The following is a 12,227-nucleotide window of genomic DNA, read 5'->3' on the forward strand; positions in this document are numbered from 1 at the left end:
TACTCAATCTCCTGCAAAGACGTCTATGTCCCTCCATTTACTGGATGGAGAAGCTGGTCACATATGTCAGGACAACTGCTTCATTGAAACATGGGCATAAATTGGATCTCTATCCCAGATGTTTTCTGCAGACCCTTGAGGTAGAACAAAGACTCCAAGCCAGTCAAGGGATGTCAGGGCCAAGAACAAGGATATGAGAGTTTGTTCTTAGTGCTCCATTCAAAACCAGCTGACATCAGTAGACAGTCCCATGGGAACTGCTAAGACCAACACTGAGAAAATGTTTTTCTTTTATTCATTTGTATTTTTATAGCATCAGGATCAGATCCAACTGAGTTAATGTTTTCTTGAAAAGTTTGGTGTGTTTCCAAATTGGTTTTGGTCACACAGCCAGAGAAAAGCAAGAGGTTTCCTTTAATTACTGCACAAAAATAAACTTGAATTAGTAGGATCAGTTCCATTTTTATAGTCTTAAACAAGAATATTTTTTCCTCTTCTGTTTTTGGTTTCTGTATGGCTTATGCCAAGACGTTACTTGGAATAATTAAGACCATTTGTTTTAATACAGAGCAGCAGTTTTTGCAGTGCTTTGCCTGTTTATTTTGTGTGTGTTTTCCTCAAGTCAAGTGTCACTCCTAGTGGGAACTGGAGCAGACATCTGAGAGATCAGAGACATGAATGAAATCACTCATGGAAGGTAAGCAGACAGGCCAACTGCAGCTAAAGCAAAATGATCTTTGATTATTAAATGGATGCTTATGTAGATGGACAACCAGATGTATTTGATAGTGGATGTGAAAAGCAGGAGTGGGGGGTACCTCAGGATTAGAGCAGAAAGTAACACAAGCTTTCTTTTCTGAAACAATTAGTGAAATCACTTTCTGGATGGTAAGAGCCCTGAATGTGCAACATTATATGTTGGGCCTGCACAACCAATTTGGGTCAGTATGATGTTTAAACTCTTAAGTGGTACCACTAATCTCCATTAATCTGACTTCAAAGATGAGACATAATGCTCAGTACAAGAGACTAAGAGTTGTTAATGCATGTTCCTCAGCTGGAGCCCTAATACATGACTCCTGCAGAAAGAACAGGATCTTCTAGGTTTGGGTGTGAGGGCTAAAAATAAACACCTATTTAGGGATATCTCCAGAACTGTTTAATTCTTTGGGTTCTGTCCATCCAGTCATACCCTTTGCCACTGTGGGTACACAGATGACCATGAGAATGACCTCTCATTTGGGTTATTTTGTTCCACCCCCAGGGAAAATACCTAGGATTGTCACTTCTTTGTGCAGCCTGTATGATGAACTGCTGACCTCATTTAATAAGGAAGACTTAGCAAGCCACGGATTTACCCCCAGAGCACATCAGATGGAGAAAACAAGGTTGGTCAACCAAGATTTAATCTCAACGCCATGTTTATCAGTCAGGAATGACCACAGAAACCAGCGAAATGTTGCTGGTATAAAACACCTAACTGAGAAGAAACTCTGTGGGGAGTCATATCATGTTAGAAAAACAGCTTTGAAAACTCTCCTTTCTTTGTTGTTCCAATACGATGTGTAGTTTCATGGCAGATATCAGAAGTGAACATAAGGAGTTACCACTCTGCCTGAGTAGGATTACCCCAAGCATTCACAGTGTACCCAGGAAAATATTTTTCTTCACACTCTTTGATAAAAGCATCATTTTCATTAAAAATATAAAAATTTCACCTTTCTTTAATTCCACAAGTTTGGGGGTTTTTTAATAGATTCAGTTCTACTTGCATTTTTCCAACGTTTGTTACTTAAGTTTTTCCCAAAGCAATTCATTGAAATTTATCAAAATCAGGGAGAAAGAGGCATTATAAGAAGAAAAGGTAATACCTTTTTCAATTAATGTTAAATAAAAAATAATAGTTACATATGGTTTACAAAACAGAAGTAACCGTTATGCTTTCAACCTCAGGCTTTCTGTCTGAATAATTTCGAGCAACTTTACTTGAAAATATGCCTGGAAAAAAGGTCCTGCCTAATTGTGTTGCCAAACCAAAAGCCTTATTCTTGTAAATGCTAGATTTTGTTAAGAAAGGTATAATCATCTAAGTCCCAAATTGTAAAAGTCAAACTAAAGCTAAATGGTACTTAATCTGTGCCTTGGTTAGAGAGAGTTAGCTAGAAATCATGTTGGAAAAACATCTAACTCACTTTCTGATGTGAAAAATCATCTGTTTTCAACAGAGAAACAGAGGGGAATCTCTGATTGGAATAATCTGTCTAGTGTACAAGATATATAGCCACAGCCAGCACAAGCTCCTAGTCTGGACCTGACCATGCCTTTCCTCATGTCAGTGGCAGCATTGTATTTGACTTTCATCTGCATGGTGTATCCTGTCTTCCTTCCTATTGTGCTCTTCATGTGAATGTTGGCAGACTGTTAAGTAAGATTTCATAAAATTGCTGAAATTCTCACTTGTCCCCAAGGAGTCCACCACCGGAGACAGTCACAGTGGAAAAGATCCCGAGATCCGTGAATAAACAATCTCAGTATTCTCTGCGTTCCTCAGAGATTCCTGCGTCTGCTGCTGAAATGGCTTGAGTGCTTCAAACTAATTATAAAATTATTTAGTTAATAAAGGCATGTAGGAAAGTTTCTAATTATCCCTATGATAAAACTCTCTGGCAGCTGCAGCATTTGTCTTACCCTGCAGCAAGGTGGGACCCATCTCAGGTAGCTTGGGCTGTGCAGAATTAATCCAGTGGGGGGGATTTGGCTCCACATGGAGACATGCAGGACTTCACCACTTAAAATAAGTGTCCAGTCATATAAAACAGGACCCTAGTCATTTCACCTGCCCTTACCTCTTTCACCTCACAATCCTTTCTTATGTGATACTCCAGATAGCCCTGTCCATCTCATGTGGCAGTAGACACGTTTTAGCATCCAGATCACTTGGTTGTATCACCTCAACCTCCATCAGCTGTGCTGCGAGCTGGCACCCCAGCATACATGCAGACACCTCTGTGTGTGATTTGGGTTCACAACAGTGTCTCTAGCCACAAAAACGAGACACCTATCTATGTGCATTGTCTAAAGGCTGCATATAGGTAATAAAGTTACTTGTCCCTCCATTATGGCTCACATTACCTACCTTGGCTACATCACTCCAAGGAAGTTCCTCAACACAGGTATAGCCCAGACTTCTTGGGCTTGATTCAGCTGTCTAAAAATCATGCATGGATATAGAGATACCAGGATGTGAGAAGCATCCACATGGGGTTGACAATCTGACATGGGTCAACGGGATAGCTGAAATTCAACAAGGACGAGTGTAGAGTCTTGCAGCTGGGGAAGAACAACCCCATGTACCAGTACAGGTTGGGGGTTGACCTGCTGGAAAGGAGTGAAGGGGGAAGGGACCTGGGGGTCCTGCTGGATAGAAGGATGACCATGAGCCAGCAATGTGCCCTTGTGGCCAAGAAGGCAAATGGCATCCTAGGGTGCATTAGAAAAGGTGTGGTTAGTAGGGCAAGAGAAGTTCTCCTCCCCCTCTACTCTGCCTTGGTGAGGCCGCATCTGGAATATTGCATCCAGTTCTGGGCCCCTCAGTTCAAGAAGGACAGGGAATTGCTTGAAAGAGTCCAGCGCAGAGCCAGAGAGATGATGAAGGGAGTGGAACACCTCCCTTATGAGGAGAGGCTGAGGGAGCTGGGTCTCTAGTTTGGAGGAGACTGAGGGGTGACCTCATCAGTGTTTACAAATATGTAAAGGGTGGGTGTCAGGATGATGGAGCTAGTTTTTTTTCAGTGATATCCAGTGACAGGACAAGGGGCAATGGGTGTAAACTGGAGCATAGGAGGTTTCATGTGAACATCAGGAAGAACTTATTTACTGTAAGAGTGACAGAGCACTGGAACAGGTTGCCCAGGGGGGTTGTGGAGTCTCCTACATTGGAGATATTCAAGGCCCACCTGGACAAGTTGCTGTGTGATGTACTCTAGGTTACCCTGCTCTTGCAAGGGGGTTGGACTAGATGATCTTTTGAGGTCCCTTCCAACCCTTGGGATTCTGTCATTCTGTGCAGGCCAAGGAGCACACCCTGGAGCGATTCAAATGCCATCAAACACTTAGACCCTTGTTGAAGGCAGCTATCTAAATTTCAAGTGGTCCCGTTAGAGATGTCATTAAATCAGTGACAAAACTTCCACTGGCTTTAGCCCAGGCAGGACTTCACACCATAAATAGTTGCTATTGATTATGAAGGGAGAGTGAGCACAGGTCTTGCTAAAAAGAGATCACATGAAGAGTTTCTTCCACACCTTCCCCAGGGACTTTTACTTTCCCCTTGCATTTCCTATTGGGAATCTCAGTTTTTTATCTACTTTTGTGGAAGACAAAGGTGGCCTCCCCAGATGAGAGCAGGTTGCCTGGGTTTGACATATACTCTTAAATGACAGTTTGTCAGAACATTAAAAAAACTATGTTGGCTAAAGTTTTACATGGAGTTCTGCAAAGTAATAAAATAGACTATAAGCTGGTGCTTTTAGGCGTCTGGGTAGGGAAATGTATGAAAAATACATGAGAGGTTTGTGTAAGAAATGGAACTCACTGGTGTTTCATATCCATTATTTATTTTATTTTTTTTTCAATGAAATTATCCTAAAGAATTTTTTATTTTTTGGAGCTGAAGAGAAAACACGTGCTCAGTGAGTTCAGCCACAGATTTTAAGGTCCGTAAGTACTCATCGACACAAGAGGCGACGACAGCTCTGCAGGAACCTTTATGGGTCTCCCAGGGTTGTTGGTTTTTTAAGCCTGTGTATTATGGATTTCCACAACAGGTGTTAACAGCTAAAGGCATCTTAATGTCTATTGGATTAAATAATGCACATTTTAAAAATTGCATGAAGTCTCTCCCACTGGGTAAATGATTTCTTTTTTTTTTTTTTTGCTTTTACTTTTTAAACAAAATTAAGCTTGTATTACGAACATTACCAAAGAAATGGCTAAAATCCACCCCAAAGCACCAGAAGGGTGAAGTTCTGTGTTTAGTTCACTCTTCCTTTGCCCAAGTCCTGAAGCTACTGGATTGGAGCAGAGATCAAATGGGTATAGTACATGCAAGACCAGGAAAGATCAGGAGGTGTTATAAAGAATGGGACACTGGGATAAAAGCACTGATTAAACCAGTCAAAGATAGGGTCTTTTGCACTCTTGCACCAATTCAGACAGCATACACCAACTGAAGGTCTGAGCCAGAGTTTTGATGGAAAGAAAACAAGAGTGAACAAAGCCATTATTAGGAGTGGGATATCTCCTGGATGGTCCATCCAGCCCTGGTAGGGAACAACCACAAAATGCATCCCACCTAGGCACAGGTGCTCTCAGGTGATCCTCCTGGGTCTCTGGACGCCCTACTCAGGCAGAGATGTCTACCCTGATGACCATGTGCACTCGGTCAGACCAGAGCAGAAGGGATGGATCAGACCACGTTAGGCATGGGCAAAAGCAGAGCCCAGCCTTGAACCTCTCCTGGGAGTTAAATGTCTTCTTGGCCACCCACTTTGGGGAGCATTTCTGCAGAAAGTGGGGTATGTTTTGTTAAAAGTTTGGCTGTCCTTCGGGTATTACTCATTGGTCTAAAAGCATTTATTAATGCCCTGTTGATGGGTAACAGTGAAGCACTGCTGCCCCCACCTTTTGTGATATGCAAACAGTGGTGATTAAGCACCAGATTAAACATCTTCATGAATATTTAAAAGGCTGGTTTTGAAAGTTTCCTGTCCTTTTACACTAATAGCCCCATTAAAACCTGTTTACAAGCCAGTCATGAGAGTAACTGTGTGCACTTAAAACACAAGAGAGTTCCCCTAGAGGAGTACTTTAACCACGTGAGAATGGCAGCTGATCAATAGGAATCTTAAAGTAAGACTGTCTGCCTAAACCCAATGGAAACAACCCCTACAATATAGATATAAAGAGCTGGCAAGTGCCCAACTGGTTAATTAGGGAGGCAAAATGGTAATAATAACAACAACAATATTTGCTTGAAGGTCCAGCTGCCTCAGTCCTGGGTGTCTGGCTGCCACGGGACTTCTCAGAAGCTGCCTTAAAGATGTTAAGGGCAGCCAGGAAAAGGCCAAGGAAAGTTTTAAATATACTTAACAGCTTTGTGTTTCCTGGACCTCCTTATCTGCTACACACCAGACTCTGATTGCACACAGCCAGCGCATACAATGGGGATGCAGATACCATACGATATCTATTAATAATTAATGCAATCGCAAGCTATGTTGAAGTATGGTAAAATAAATACAAGTCTTACACATATAGGTTGTATATCTGTAACAGAAGAGGTGGAAATATTCAGTCAATGTAAGGCCAAAATTTAAATCTGAACCCTCTAAGATGGAGTTGGACTACTCTCCGTTACTCGCCTTATGTTATATTGCAATCGCTTCAGTGTCTTGTTCTGAGTTAAGGGGCCATGCAGCAGGAGGTGTTTGCATTCAGAATGGGAGGTAGGTGCTTAAATGCTGTGAAAGAAATAGGCCTTTGTGTCTGTTCAGGTACTAAAGAGAGCACTGGAAATAAAACTATTGACATCAGTGGGCTTTGGATTAGGCTCCTGCTGTGTTATTAAGTGAATTATTAATTATTAATAATAACATAACAGAAATCATATGTTGCCTTATTCAACCATTCAATTTTGCCTTATGTGGGGGTTTTTGAAAATACAGTCACTGAGTTTAAATACAAGTGTGGATTGATTGCTCAGCCTCCTTACTCATTGCCAAGGAGAGAGTATGCTTACATATGGGTGTCCAGTTTTAAATGAATATTGATTGACTGAAATTCATGCCGTCTGCTTCAGTTTAACTGTTTGGCAAAACTAGAGATGTCAATAAAACTGGATTGAATTTTGAACGGTATTAAAACTTTCTGGAGCCAAGGTAATCGTGATGGAAAAAGGTAATAAACGGCTGGAGACCTTACAAGCATGGAGCACTTCCTACTTCTGTGAAGCCCTCTGGGGTTAGGGGTGTTTAGACCCAATGTTAAAAGACCAGTAGAGCTGCTAATGGTCTCACTTTCCCTTGACTGCAGCAAATATAAATAGGCAAAGTAGATACTCTGACATACCTTCCTAAAATTTGGCCAAAGGAATGCATTTATAATGTTTCTACGGATAATGAGATTTGGGGAAGTGCCACTACTTCAAGCAAGAGGCAGCTGACTGTATGTCAAGGAGATCTTTGGGTTCAATCCCATGGGACTGACAATTGCCTGTCCTGGCTCCCCAGGGGGGACACTTACCTGCTTTATCTGCAGAAGTGACATTTGGCAGAATAGGGAGCAAAGAGCCTGAGGAGAACAGGGAGAGTCTCACCATGTAATATTATGGGTCTAATTCCTGGGACAGGAATTCATGGGGTAGGAGCACAGTGCATTGTCCAGCCATCTGTATCCTCACCAGTGCTCCTGCAACGTCTATTGCACTTTTTTTGCTTATTTATAATTATTACTTGCTTACGCACTTGTTAATGCACTTGTTAGTGTGACTGAAGTGCAGCAGAATTAAGCCACTAAACCCTTCCAATTCTTATCCTATTTCTAAGTGGTTCCCTTGAGGATTTGTGCTATATGAATCCATACCCACCAAATTTATCCATGTGAAGGTCAGGCTGTGTAATCCAGCAGCTATTCAGACACCAGAGGTGCCTATTCCTGCCTTACAATGATGAATTCACAGCACTTAGGTTTGCTCTAGGAAGAACTTGGGCAAATAATACAAAGAAAGATAAATCCACTTGAATGGTTTACATGAGACTGTGCATAACAGCTAGTAGCAAAGCAAGGAGCTGAATCAGACTGCCTTGCAGGTTCGATGTGTACCCTAACCCTGGCCAAGGACTCCAACAATCCACCCCAGTTTTGGGCTAAAACTGTGAAAATAAACAACTCCACAGTAACTCAGCAAGGTCAGGCTCAAAGTATGGTGCCCTGCTGTACAAAAAGCATCAGAGTTGCTGATGGCTTGAAGGTACCTCTTCAAAAGCCCCTCTCACATCTTCTCTGCAGCAGCTTTTTCTTGGGAATTGGACTGTGACTTAATAAAATAACACCAGGAAAGCCAGTCCATACTGTCTTTGTGTTTCTACTGCTGCAGAGCTGCCAAAACTAGTGTCCGTGTTTATTACCTAACAATTAATTAACAATCACAAATGAAAGCAGATGGGAAACATTTTAATTCCTGGGACTAACTAATCTGCAATGGTACTCCTTTGAAATTAGTTATGCTGTGAAATAAAAACCCTTATTTAAGTTATCTAATATAGGGACTTACATGCTCTTAGGGATAACTTAGGGACAAATCCTTTCTTATTTTTTTCTAATGTCAAAAGCAGCTGAAGATATTTTTAAGCCCTTTCTCTGCATTCCTATGTTGTGATGAGGAACACTCATCTTGTAGAGACAGCAAATTATGTTCTCTCTGGAACACTTCACTATTCAAGATTGTAAGGTGACCCTGCAAGTAAAAGGAGGCTAAACCATGACAGAGGTGCTGGAATGGGAGGCAGGGGAGAGGAGATAGAAGACGGGAATTAAACTGACTGTGTAAAAACTCTCTTCCCCTTAACATTATAACTACTTCACTGAAGTCCTAGGTTATGGAAATGTCAAAATTATAATTACTGGGGGTGGCAATAACAGAAGAAATAGCAACGTAGTGATAGGATAAGAGACAATGGGTTCACACTTAAGTTCAAACTGAAACAAGGGAAAATTCAGGTTTAGATATAATGAAAAAGCTCTTTACTGTGATGGTGGTGAGGCCCTGGCACAAGTTGCCCAAAGAAATGGTAAATGCCCCATTCCTGGCAGTGTTCAAGGCCAGGCTGGACAGAATCTTGGGCAACATGGTCTAGTGTGAGGCATTCCTACCCATGGCAGGGGGGCTGGAACTAGATGATCTTAGGGTTCTTTCCAACTTAAACTATTCTAAGATTCTAAGGTAGAAGTAGAGGTGAGTAGGCAAGGTGATGGCTAGGCATAAGCCATTGGTTTACCTAGGTCCGTGGTCTTAACCCCAGGTGAGAGGTGATGTGGCATCAACAGCAGAAAGTGCTGTGGGCCTGAGAAAGGCTTGGACCTGGAGGAAAAGGGACTATTTCAGGGGTAGTAATGAGGGCACTGAGCAATAGAGGTGGCCTTGAGAAAGGGCTGAAGTTCCTGGGCTCCAGGGTAGCAAATATGAGGTTTTGGAGCAGGGAGATAGGTGCAGGAAGATAGGACAAAGGTTGGAGGGAACAGGAATCCCCACTGGACAGTTATCCAATGAATTTTGACCATGACCATAATTTGGGGGTGCCTGAGTTGACAATCACTGCAGCTTCCAGCCCACCACATCCCCTCTTTTGCTTCTCAAAAGGCCTCATCATTAACTGCTGGCCAGAGGGCTGTGAGGCAGGGGCTGTTCTGGATCTGTAGCACATGTATGGGGCAATCCTTGAAAATATGTCTGAATTGACAGACAGAAGGAAAGGGGGGGAAATGTCCTACCAACATTTACATGCTTAACTATCAACAGCCAGCCCTGTTGTCCCTGTTGGCTTTTCTCTTGTGGTCTGAAAGTGAAGTTATTACTGCTGGTAGGTTGAAAAATGTGACTTGATTGCATGATCTTATTGTCTGTATTTAGTATTAACACAGAGAAGTAGATGGCCTCTGGCAGCAGAGAGTGGAGCTTTGTTCTTTTTCCCAGCAACCAACAGAACAGGCAGGAGCACCATGCCTGCATATCATGAACAATGATCCTTTTCACTTCAGGCTCCTCAAGAGTGTCCACTATAGAATCATAGAATAGTTAGAGTTGGAAAGGACCTCAAGATCGTCTAGTTCCAACCCCCCTGCCATGGGCAGGGACACCTCACACTAAACTATATCACCCAAGGCTCTGTCCAACCTGGCCTTGAACAGAGCCAGGGATGGAGCATTCACAACCTCCCTGGGCAACCTATTCCAGTGCCTCACCACCCTAACAGTAAAGAATTTCTTCCTTATATCCAATCTAAACTTCCCCTGTTTAAGTCTCAACCTGTTACTATGGCAAAAATAAATACATTTTGGGAATATAGGAAGATGTAAACACAGGGATTTCACAGTGAAAGAGCTCAAAGGCACACAGTGGTTCCTAAGGGATCAGAAACATGATTTGCCTGAGAATGATATTGGGTGGGTGTGGTAGGATGATACCTCTACAGACTGGAGAGTGCTGATACTAATATGAAACAACAGGAGGGAGTTGGATAATAAGAGTAATAGCAGTGATACTAACAAGCTGTATGATAATAACTAGACACAATAATATCATGACTTTAAAGAAATCTTCATTAATATGTATTTAGTAAGCCCAAGTGCTTTGAGAGAACTACCTTTTTTGTGCTATTGAATGAGCCACATGAACTCTGTTTCATCCAAAGGCCAGGGCAGATGCACGCTTGGTTTACAGTTAATAATGTGTTATTGAAATATGTTGAATTATTCCATATATAATTAAAATACGTTTTCCATATATAATCAAACCACATTTCATCACTGACATGGTATCCCCAAACTGCATGAAATAGAGGACAGGCTAGCATGAGACAAAATTCTTCCTTTTTTATCAAAAATACAAGATGAGTTGAATAAAGTTTTTGATAGGTGTAAGTGCTATAAAATATGCTGCCACCTACCTTGAAAATCTCCTGTGTCTGTTATAGACTGACTCCAATGGGTAGATCCCATGTGCCTAAATGTGACAAGCAGATAGGTAGGAGCATTTTCCTTTAAATGTTTACAAATCTGTCAAAGGAACAGATCAGAAGGTGGATTGATCTTATGGCCCCAACCCTGAAATTGGATTGTTCCAAGAGGTAAGTGCACAGGATCCATTCCCTAGATTGAGTTAAGAGTAGAGACTGGAGGTAGTTGTTACTGACTTGCTTTCAGTGTTATGGGAGTTTTTGGCTTGGGTTTTAACTAACAAGTAGCTGATTTTACGTAATGATCTGTGCTCAGCACACCACAGGTGTGTATGTGACTTGGACATGTCACACTGTTGGACATCAGCAGTGTGGAACATCTGAAATGAGGTGAGGCATCCCACTCTGTGGCTGGCTTTCATTATTCTTTCTTTGAAGTAGTTCTCTCACTATGATACATGTATTTCTAAACTGATCTATAATATTTGTTGTCCAGGGAAGCTGTGGCTGCCCCATCCCTGGCAGTGTTCAAGGCCAGGTTGGACAGGGCTTGGAGAAACCTGCTCTAGAGGAAAGTGTCCCTGCCCATGGCAGGGGGGTTGGACCTGGATGAGTTTTAAGAACCCTTCCAACCCAAACCATTATGTGATTCTATGATTCTATGAATATTCCCCAGAATTACTTTTAGAAGCAAAAAAGACCCATTAATTTCAATGACTGTTGCAGCAGCCTCTGTATTAGGCTCCTGCAGACCACTGAGGCTACAGCCCACAAAATCCAGTCCACAGGTTAATATTTAACACCTCTTTCACAGCACCTTTACAGTGCATGAAAGTAAAACTTGGATGACAAGAAGGAAAGACTGGCAGTGATCAACTGTCCCAATGAGTCTGGAAATATCCAAATAAAATCATGGAGTTACTACATGGTTTCTAAGTTCTTGAGAATCTTCCATTTTATGTAGTTTTTCAATGATGCTTTTAGCTATGATTGATTTTTTTTATTATTATTATTTCCAACTGCATTATGAAGAAGTGAGAGCAGAGCCTAAGATGCGAGAGACTTTTTAACTCAACTACATTTTATAAATCCTCCCTGAGATACTGGTAGATGAATGATACTCCCTAAGCACATTCACACACATGCATCCTTTCCAGGTGCATAAATTGAGGCTTGAAGAAAAGGTCATATTTTTCCAACTTAGGTATGTCAACTGAGAAATCCCAGTCCAAAGCAGATTGATTTTCAGAAATGCCCAGTCTGGACAGATGGGCAACAAACCAGATTACTCACAGGGTACTCTTGTTTGAGAGCTTATCTTTAAAATGTTGGTCTATAAATGGCTCTCTGCAATGTCACGCAATAATTCACTAAACTTCCAAGTTTCTGGGTGTCCTCAGGCATGATCATACCACTACGCCTTACCCCACAAATATTGTTATTTAGGGAGTTATTTCAGTGATTCTTTTATTTCAGACCAAAACAGAGAACTCC

This window comes from Melopsittacus undulatus, chromosome Z (genome assembly GCF_012275295.1).
Source record: "Melopsittacus undulatus isolate bMelUnd1 chromosome Z, bMelUnd1.mat.Z, whole genome shotgun sequence".
NCBI lineage: Eukaryota > Metazoa > Chordata > Aves > Psittaciformes > Psittaculidae > Melopsittacus > Melopsittacus undulatus.